Source organism: Oreochromis niloticus, unplaced genomic scaffold (assembly GCF_001858045.2).
Source record: "Oreochromis niloticus isolate F11D_XX unplaced genomic scaffold, O_niloticus_UMD_NMBU tig00002600_pilon, whole genome shotgun sequence".
NCBI lineage: Eukaryota > Metazoa > Chordata > Actinopteri > Cichliformes > Cichlidae > Oreochromis > Oreochromis niloticus.
Genome location: NW_020327671.1, coordinates 16,573 through 26,321, shown reverse-complemented (window position 1 = coordinate 26,321; position 9,749 = coordinate 16,573). Strand labels below are relative to the sequence as shown.

At 40.9% G+C, this 9,749-nt stretch overlaps 1 long non-coding RNA gene across 2 annotated transcripts; it reads right to left on the bottom strand.

The window, feature by feature from the left end:
* Nucleotides 1-3,232: 3,232 nt before the first annotated feature.
* Nucleotides 3,233-3,804, bottom strand: LOC112845050 (uncharacterized). 2 transcript variants are annotated; one of them, XR_003217842.1, is made up of 2 exons: nt 3,684-3,804; nt 3,233-3,582 (listed from the first exon to the last, which is right to left on the bottom strand). It is a non-coding gene; the product is annotated as an uncharacterized LOC112845050 (long non-coding RNA). The 2 variants fall into 2 exon arrangements; XR_003217841.1 differs by having other exon boundaries at nt 3,233-3,554.
* Nucleotides 3,805-9,749: the final 5,945 nt, after the last annotated feature.

Below are 9,749 nucleotides of genomic sequence, written 5' to 3'. Positions count from 1 at the left end.
TATAGATGATTGTTTCCCTGATAGAAAGTTGTTTGTTCAGTCAGCCAAATGGTTAATGAGACAAAGGACTCCTGATGGCTTAAGGGATACAAGTGTATGGACTGCAAAAACTGATGCAGAAAATGAGAGGTCAAATTTAATGTTGCACCTGAAGGATAGAAAAAAACAAATATACGGCATCTTATAAGCTGTTTTGTTTTCTTTTTTATCTTTTTTTGAGTAGCTATGAGTAACTTTAAAATCTCATCTTTGAATCTTAGTGGTGCAAGGGATACAAAAAAAGGGTGATGTATTTTGAACGTCTAAAATCTAAATGCATTGACATAGTGTTTGCTCAACAAACTCATAGCAGTGTTGATATTGAAGCTGACTGGAAAGAAGAATGGGATGGGAGTTGGGTTCTGAGTCATAAAACCTCACTGAGTTCAGGAGTAGTGATTCTTTTCTCGAGAAACTTTCCGTCAGTTTCTATTGAAGTAGAAGATATTGTACCTAGGAGGCTGTTAAAGGACATTGTTAGGCATGAAAATAGAAGGTTGACATTATTAAATGTGTATGCTCCAGTGTCTCCAAATGATCTATGTGGGTTTTCTTTTTAGAAAGGTTGGAGAGTATGCTGTTAAGTTGTCCGTCAACAGATTACTTGATTTTAGGAGGCGACTTTAATTATACAGTTAATGATTTAGAAAGCAATCACTTGGAGCCACATATGCATTTAAGGAGCATTATTCTTGACCTAAGATTTGGTCGATGTGTGGTGTTCTAATCATGGAAAACGGCATTTTTCATGAGCTCATGTTTCGAGAATTACATTTCTTTAGCATGATTTTCTCTTATGGTAATCATTTACATTTTTATGCAATTTGTGTCTGGTGGGCTTTTCTGATCATATTATAATAGTAGCAAATGTGTTTATAAATAGACTAAAACCTAAGAGTGCCTACTAGAATTTTAATACAGTTTTATTAAATTATAATTGTTTTTTTCTTTTTTAAAAAGGATTTTCATTATGAAATGTCAGTTTGCTTCTTTGCAGAGATGGCAGGATATTGATAAAATAAACACTCAGCAGTTCTGTAATCAATACACACATAATGTCTCCTGCAGCGCTGTTGGTGATGCACCTTAGGAGAAAACTTTCTGCTGACTTTTCCATTTAAAGCAGTCAAGAACGTTGGTTCGGCTCAGAAAATTTTCTGAGCTCTGCTGAAAATAGAACTCAGAAATTTTTCTTTACATGCCTCTGCACTAGTTTATCTCATGACTTTGACTCACCACCCCCCCCTTCAGGTTGACACATATCCAGCATTGTCCAGGTAAGAAGAATCTTATTGCTGACTATCTTTCCCGTTTGCCGGATATGTGTCAACCTGAAGGGGGGGGTGGTGAGTAATGTTGGGAAGCAATCATGTAATAAGAGTGTTTTGCAGGTTACCTCTGTGGTGGCCATCTTGTTTTCCCAGTAAAAAGGTGGCCTGCCTCAATTGCAGCTCTTTTATAGGCCAGTCTGATTGGAGAAGGCGTGGTCTTTAGGGTATTTAAAGGGAGCAGGAAATAGATTGGGGGCCATTTTGAGAAGTTGCTATCTGTATGTGCATGATATTGGCATGAGATAATAAAGCAATTACTTCAGTCAAGACAAGTGTGAAGCCTAATGTTTCCCTCACCGTGCCTCTCAGCGTAACAGTGGTGTCAGGAGTGGGATTTGGTTACACCTGTGAATGAGGGAGAGAATACGCTGAATGAGGGGTGTAGGACGTGGAAGAAACCGTGGGACAAGGAAAAAACCCCTTGCTGACATGGAGGAAAGAGAAGGTGGACAAACAATTGAGCCAGATCCACCACTTGAAGGAGCAATGGCTGATGAGGATGATTTTGAACCAGTAGTACGGCCTAAGCATACTGCAGTTGGTGTTGTGAGTAAAGAACTTTCTGAACCGGATATCTTTGATGAAATTAGAGAGTTTATGCGGCATTCCAGAAGAACAGAAGCAATACTGTTTGAACAGATTAAACAACTGAGTGACAATATACCAAGGCTGCAACATGATGTACATTCTGAACTTCAGCCTTCTGTCCAGAGTGACATTTCCACAGCAGCTGTTTTCCCAAAGCAAGAGACTGGGCAACTGCCCCCACTATCAGCTCTGCAGCCACCTCACGGAGTCGCTGAGCACCAAGCTGAGCTGCCTCCTCCATCTCAACCACTGCATGCACAGCCTCAAATGCATGTTGTTCAACCTGCTCCAGTGCAGAGAGCAGAAATGCACCATGGTGCTAAGCCAAGAATACCTGACTTCAGGGAAGGTGAGGATCCTGAAAGTTTCTTTGTACGATTCGAACGTATAGCTAAAACGTGGGGATGGCCACAAGTTGAATGGGCAGCTAGAGTGGTCACGTTATTGACTGGAAAAGCCCTTGAAGCTTATGCTGGCATGGATGAAGAACAGTCTGACTCTTATGATGCCATTAAAGCTGCAGTGTTATCCAAGATTAATGTAACAGAGGAGACCTACAGATACCGGTTCCGGAGCACCAGTGTCCCAGTGGGTGAGAGTGTGAGTGAAACCTACAATCGGATAAAGGGACTCTATAAGCGATGGATGCATCCTGACAGTCGCAGCAAAGAAGAGATTGGTGAAACCATTATTTTGGAACAGTTTCTTCGTGTGCTGCAGCCAGATGTCCGCACATGGGTGAAGGAGCACAACCCAAAGACAGGAGGGGAAGCTGGAGATCTGGCTGAACGTTACCTGGCTGCTCATCGTGAACCTTCTAAGTCAAAGATGACTGTGGGGAGACCAAGGTTTGGGGAGGTAAAACCTCCAGGGGTGGCTAGTGTTGAAAGCTTGGACACTAGGGGTGGTAAGAAGCCTATACATTGCAGTCAAAGGTACAACCTCATTTGCTATTACTGTCAGCAGCCTGGTCATAAAGCTTCTTTATGTCCCCTAAGAAAACCAAAGTCAGTAGAGTTGTGTGTAGTTCCCTCTACAGGCCTTGAGGGTGAACTAACTGGTGATGGTTTAGTGCCACATAAGCATGTGGTAGATGTTTCAACAAGATGGCCACCACAGAGGTAACCTGCAAAACACTCTTATTACATGATTGCTTCCCAACAAACTTCTTCACAAACCTTTAACTTCTTCTTTAAGGGCTCCAGAGTTTCCTGAAGTTCCTTCTTGTGTTGTTCTGCAGCTTCATCGATGGGTCTGAATCTGTGCTTGGTGTGTTTTTCTGAGTCTCTGCAGACGAGACACACTGGCTGCTGATGGTCCAGACAGAAGAGTTTGAGTTTCTCAGAGTGCAGACTGCAGAGAGCCTCTGAAGCTCTCTGATCTCTCTCCTGTAAGAACGACTCACACAGGTTCTTTAAAGCCAGATTAAAAGGTGGATCAAACACTGATATTTTATTACAAACTGGACATTCGTGTGTTGGTCTCTCTCTCCACCATCTCTTCAGACAGTCTGTACAGAAGCTGTGGCTACATGACAGAAGAACAGGATCTCTGAAGACCTCCTGACAGACCGGACAGCAGAGATCCTCCTCTGATCTAGAAGCCATTGAGTCTGTGAGTGAATCTGATAACAGCAGACAGGAAGTACAGTCAGTCCTGGCTCCCCTCCCTCCTCTACGATCTTCACTGAAACTTACTTTGAGTCATATTTTTGCTCAAACTCACATTCAGTGTGTGGAGCGTCAGCAGCTTGAAGCAGCAGTGTTGGAGTTTTCCACTTTTCTCTCCTGTACCTGGACTCACTCAGAGGAAGCTGCTAGTTTGGTCTGAGCTCAGTCTGATTGTCTGTGCGACTCTCTTCACTGAGGAAGAAGAACATCCTGTTTTCTGATTTGTGGCATGTAAGTGACGTGAGGGATTGAGCTTCTTTCCACTTCCTGTTATAAATGTGTGAGTATGACAGCAAAGTGCAGATGTTCCCTGCAAGTCAGGAAACAAAACTGTTTTTGAATCTTATAAAATAAAGTGCGACTCAGGGGCCATTCTAGGATCAGAGCTTTGGGGGTGCTGAGCACCCAGAGAGCTGCCCATCCAGGCAAGGTAAACTTTACTCATCACGATGAGACTTCTTCCCCGTCTCTGTCAGTCCTAGGGCTGTCACAAACGATTATTTTGATAGTCGACTAGTCACCGATTATTTTTGCGATTAGTCGACTAATCAGACCATGCATCGATTGGACGTAAAACGTACAGCTTATTGCACCAGCATGCATCTGCTCTTATATAACTATCATTAGCTTACAGCTTTAAGTGTTTAAGGTATGTGCTAACTAAAAATAAAGACAAGATGATAGTTTATTAAATTTTAATCAAAACTGCAGATTGTTTCGCTGAAGTTTAATAAACTCCTTGCTATCTAAAATATAACGGGACACCGGAGTATATTCTCGAGCATCTCACACTTCTGATAATCAGTTGTCTGCTTGACGTTTATTCAGCTGTGTAAAAACTATAACTTTAATCTCAGCCAAACCGATTTACTCAGGAACAAATAAAATACTAAAAAAAAGCCAAACAATAACATTTTTAAGTTATCTCATATATGTTTAACCTGGGTAGCGAAAGACGGCGGTGGGTTTGAAAACGATTTGCCGGGAGTCCGATGTTCTTACGGGCTCTAGTGAGCCTTGCCCTCGGCTAGCTATCGAGCTAGTGGGTAACAGACATCTCCGAAAACGTCGGAGCGCTTTTGAAAATATGTGGTGTCTTGATAAACTGAGCATATATTTGAGGTTTACAAAGTTACATTCTCGCCTGAAAATATGTTAAACGTTTATTTTGTGACCCAGAAAGATTAATAAGAGTAATATTAAAACTAACTAGCTGCCGCCATTGTTGGAAACTGAGCTGGGCTGCGCTATGAATTCTGGGACAGAGCTACTTCTTCTTCTTCGGGGTTTAACGGCAGCTGGCATCCTTGTACATGCAGTGCTGCCATCTTCTGTTTCAGTCCATTATTACACTCTTAAATCCTACTACTTATTCCTGCGTCTTTTGTGATCTTACAAAGCTTCAAACGACGCGTCGACTATTAAATCAGTCGTCGACGATCAAAATCGTCGACGTAATCGTGACTAGTCGACTAATCGTGGCAGCCCTAGTCAGTCCCTGCATCCTTAAATGTCTCCAGTTGTCCCGAGTTCCCTCTGTCTCCTTGGTGCATTTAAGCCCCTGTTCCTCCCTGTCCTCATCGTTTGTTGTCTTCATCTCCGTTATCAGTCATCATAATTTTACCTTCTCTGTGCAAGTCTGCAAATTTCTTTATTAAATCATAAGATTCTTAAATTCATCAAGTCTCTCTGTGCCTGGGTCCTCGTCACATAACATGACATCACTGTTTTGTACATTTTAACACAATTTAATCCCCATATTTGTCAAAGTAAAGCAAAACACTTTATTGAAAAGTTTGTAACAAAACCATCAAATCTGATAAAGGTTATTTAAATGCTGCTAAAGTCGACTACTGCCAAAGAAGAATGGATTGGAATGTAAAACAAAAAATACATATCCTAACCTTAATTTCTGGGGAAGAATAATGAATGATGCTCATAGTGAGTAAAAAGTAAACAGTGCATTTTTTGGACAGAGATTCACTTTTAAAGTGTATGTGTAATATAATACAGATACATAAAAACTACACTCCAAAAATAGAAGAGTCCTTGAAATGTACAAAATATTATTAAAAAAAATTGAAAAATTGAGACACCTTGGCCTGTGGTACAATGTATACAATGTATGAAAAGATCTTTACTGCAGATACTACTATGGCTCTGCAGATTTTTTCTTTTCTTTTATCCTATGTGCCTCACCTTGAGGTTGGTAAATCTGTCTATCACATTTTGGTGGTCAAGTCTCTCAAGCAACTCTTTCTCAGCTGACATCACAGCCAGTTGCTGGAGTCTGCTTTGACCCATGGTACTTCTCAGCCAGGTATGGAGCTGAGTCAAGACACTAAAAGACATTTCACAGCTACAGCTGCTAACTGGGTTTGTTAGGGCAACCTGAATAACAGTTTTCAGTGTGGAGAAGATCTGATTATCCAGAAGATTGTACAATGTTAACATATCTGGAATGGCACCAGCCTCACTCTTGAGCTTCAAAAAGTTTTTGGCAACCATGACTCTCTCTAAATGAAGTCCAATATGGTAATGCAGTGCCAGGGCTGACAACCCAGTTTGTTTTGCAGATTCTGTATAGCAGCTTTAATATAGGGACAACACAACTTCCAGATTGTATGAGTAAAATTAGATTTTTTTTTTCTTTGCCAGTTTAACGGTTTCTGTTTTGCCTGTTAGTATTCCCTGTCTGTTTTCTTACCTGGTTCTTCCTGACCTTGTACTTTCTCCTCATGTTCCCCTCTTTCCTCTCTCCCTCTTTGGACTGACAATCATACACAAATAGATTGTATTCAATTAGATTAAAAAAAATACTATTAAGATCACTAATAAAAAAATCCTCTCTCAGTGTACTTTCAACCAAAAGGCAAATAACCAAACCACATGTACATCCAATAAAGGATATAAATATTGAAACACTGATCCAACATTATCCTTTATTGGTGGATCATTTGATCTTACACTTTTATCTGAATGTGGCTCCTTTTTTTTTGAAAAAACTTCCTCATATCAATTATGAACCTGGCTGTCTCTCTGTAAACACAGACACACACACGGATGGTAGGGTAGCAAACATAGTCGGGAAACACGTTTTCAACCCAGCAGGTTACCTGGGTGCAATGTTTTTCAGCTAAAAAGAAACATGGCCCGACTCCTACCGAACTATATAAAGAGTAACTGAAGGTTAAATGCAGCTAATATGTCCTGTTTTAAATTAGGCACTTACACCTCCGCTCTGCTGCATCTCAGCCGCCATCGCTCTGGCAGCAACGGAGCTAGAGCCAGAGTAGGGGAGAACCGAGCTGGAACAAACCATTTTGGGAGGGGGGAGGGGTTATCTATACTTTTGTTGTTAAAATGTTCCATCTCAAATACGTACTGTATGCTTTTTATATTTTTAGTAGTGTGTCCCACAAACAGCAAATATTGTCAAAAAAAGTAAGAAATCTTTGGGGGTGCTTTTATTCATTTTTGGGGGTGCTGAAGCACCCCCCAGAATGGGCTAAAATCGCCCCTGGTGTGACTTAGCTGTTTGGCAGTTTTTATTTTAGATGGTTCTGGTTATTTGTCAGGTTCCCCAGCAGTTGGAATGTAGTGCTGTCACACAAATACAGGTGATTTTAAAGTGGATTTAATTTGTTGCAGACAAAAACAGATGCAGATCTGTTTTTGGCTCCTCTCACTGAAGTGCTAGCAGTTATTGTAACAGCAACTACGTTTCCATCATACCAGCACCAACATCACATTCTGTCTGACACAAACAACGGCTCAAGATGGAGTTTAACCTTTGAGTTTAAGTCCTCCTCTTTATTCCCTGAATTTGACTTTCATTAATTCATAGACGATTTTAGTCAGAAATGTTGTTTATACCATTAAATATTAAAAAAGTCCCTCTCTGAATCGCTACCATATCATGGTGGAGAGGTTTGTGTGTCCCAGGTATCCAAGGGGATATTTTGTCCATGGGCTGGAGTTGCCCCTGGTGAGAGGCGGCGAGTTGGGGTGGGTATTCTAGTATCCCCCACCTTGCTGCCTGTATATTGGGGTTTCTCCCAGTGGAGGGGAGGATTTGTTGCCTGCTCCTTCTGGTCGGGTGGGTTCTGACTGTCGTCTGCACTTATGCGCCGAGTAGTGGTTCAGAGTACCCAGCTTTCTTGGAGTCCCTAGGTGGAGTGCTGAAGGGCGCTCTGCCGGGGGACTCTTTTGTCCTACTGGGAGACTTCAGTGCTCATGTGGGCAACGGCAGTAGGATCCGGAGAGGCATTATTGGGAGGAATTGCCTCCCATATCTGAATTCGAGCTGTGTTTTGCTGTTGGACTACTGTACAAACCACAGATTGGCCATAACAAACATAAGAGTGTCCATAAGGACACTCTATTTTCTGGACACTCGTGTAAAGAGTGGTTTCCCTTCATCGGCTTCCTGTTAAATCCAGAATTGAATTCAAAATCCTGCTCCTCACATACAAGGTCTTAAATAATCAGGCCCCATTTTATCTTAATGACCTTGTAGAACCATATCACCCTATTAGAGCACTTCACTCTCGCACTGCAGGCCTACTTGTTGTTCCTAGAGTATTTAAAAGTAGAATGGGAGGGAGAGCCTTCAGTTTTCAGGCCCCTCTTCTGTGGAACCAGCTTCCAGTTTGGATTCGGGAGACAGACACTATCTCTACTTTTAAGATTAGGCTTAAAACTTTCCTTTTTGCTAAAGCATATAGTTAGGGCTGGACCAGGTGACCCTGAATCCTCCCTTAGTTATGCTGCAATAGGCGTAGACTGCCGGGGATTCCCATGATGCATTGAGTTTTTCCTTTCCAGTCACCTTTCTCACTCACTATGTGTTAATAGACCTCTCTGCATCGAATCATATCTGTTATTAACCTCTATCTCTCTTCCACAGCATGTCTTTATCCTGTTTTCCTTCTCTCACCCCAACCGGTCGCAACAGATGGCCGCCCCTCCCTGAGCCTGGTTCTGCCAGAGGTTTCTTCCTGTTAAAAGGGAGTTTTTCCTTCCCACTGTCGCCAAACTGCTTACTCATAGGTGGTCATATGATTGTTGGGCTTTTCTCTGTACCTATGAAGTGCCTTGAGGCAACATTTTTTGTGATTTGGCGCTATATAAATAAAATTGAATTGAATTGAATTGAAATTGAATTGTACTGCTGCATACTGTGACATTTACAGTTGCTTAGTTAATTAAGTGACTTAATTACTCACTTTTATTTACTAATTGAATTACTAAATGAAGGTGGAATTGTGCATTCTGCAGTTTTTAATAGTGTGTTATTAGTTTTTAAAGAAACAATATGCATTTTATACTATATTGTAAAAAGTATAAGGTAAGTTGAATTTAAAATATAATTAATGAAGTGTTGACTTTTTTCATCAATTCTTGTAGATACACAGAGTCGAGACCGAGCCTGATGATCATACTGAATCAGATGACAGCGGCAGGAATCTCCAAGTTCAACTGCAGATTTCAGATGCAATTATATTAATGCAGATTAATATAAACTCTTCAAGGGTTAAAATCTGCACACACATCATTCTGCATAGTGAAGGTCAGACAATTTGTGCATTGATCTTGAAAAGTAAGACTCATTAATTAATAGTAATATAATTAGACAAATGTTGAAACTTTATATTTCGAGACATTTTGTCAACAACAAAAAAAACCAAGATGTGCAGGCACTGATAACTGAATCTAAAGACCTTCATTTTTGTCAAGATTTGCCTGATTTAACTGTTGTTACCCTTGCTTATAGCTCACCCTAATATGTATAAAAATGTGAAAAGTTTTTGATGTGTGTTAGAATGATTGTTTAATTGGCAAGGTTTGAAAAAACAATTTTCAGAAGCCTCAAATCTTATCTGTTATTATTCCACGAATGATTCAAATAAAGTTCACCTCCATTTCAACATTGAATACGACTGTGGACATAAGAGCTAAAAGGTGCTGTCCACGCATGTGTCCGCTAAGCCCCAGAAGGGTATAACCTGGGTCAAATGTGTTATTGTGTCTGACACACCTACAATATGAGGACTCGCAGAGTGACGTCACTGAAAGTGTGTTAAAAGTGTGTTAAGTTCCAAAACTGGCCAGTAGGCGG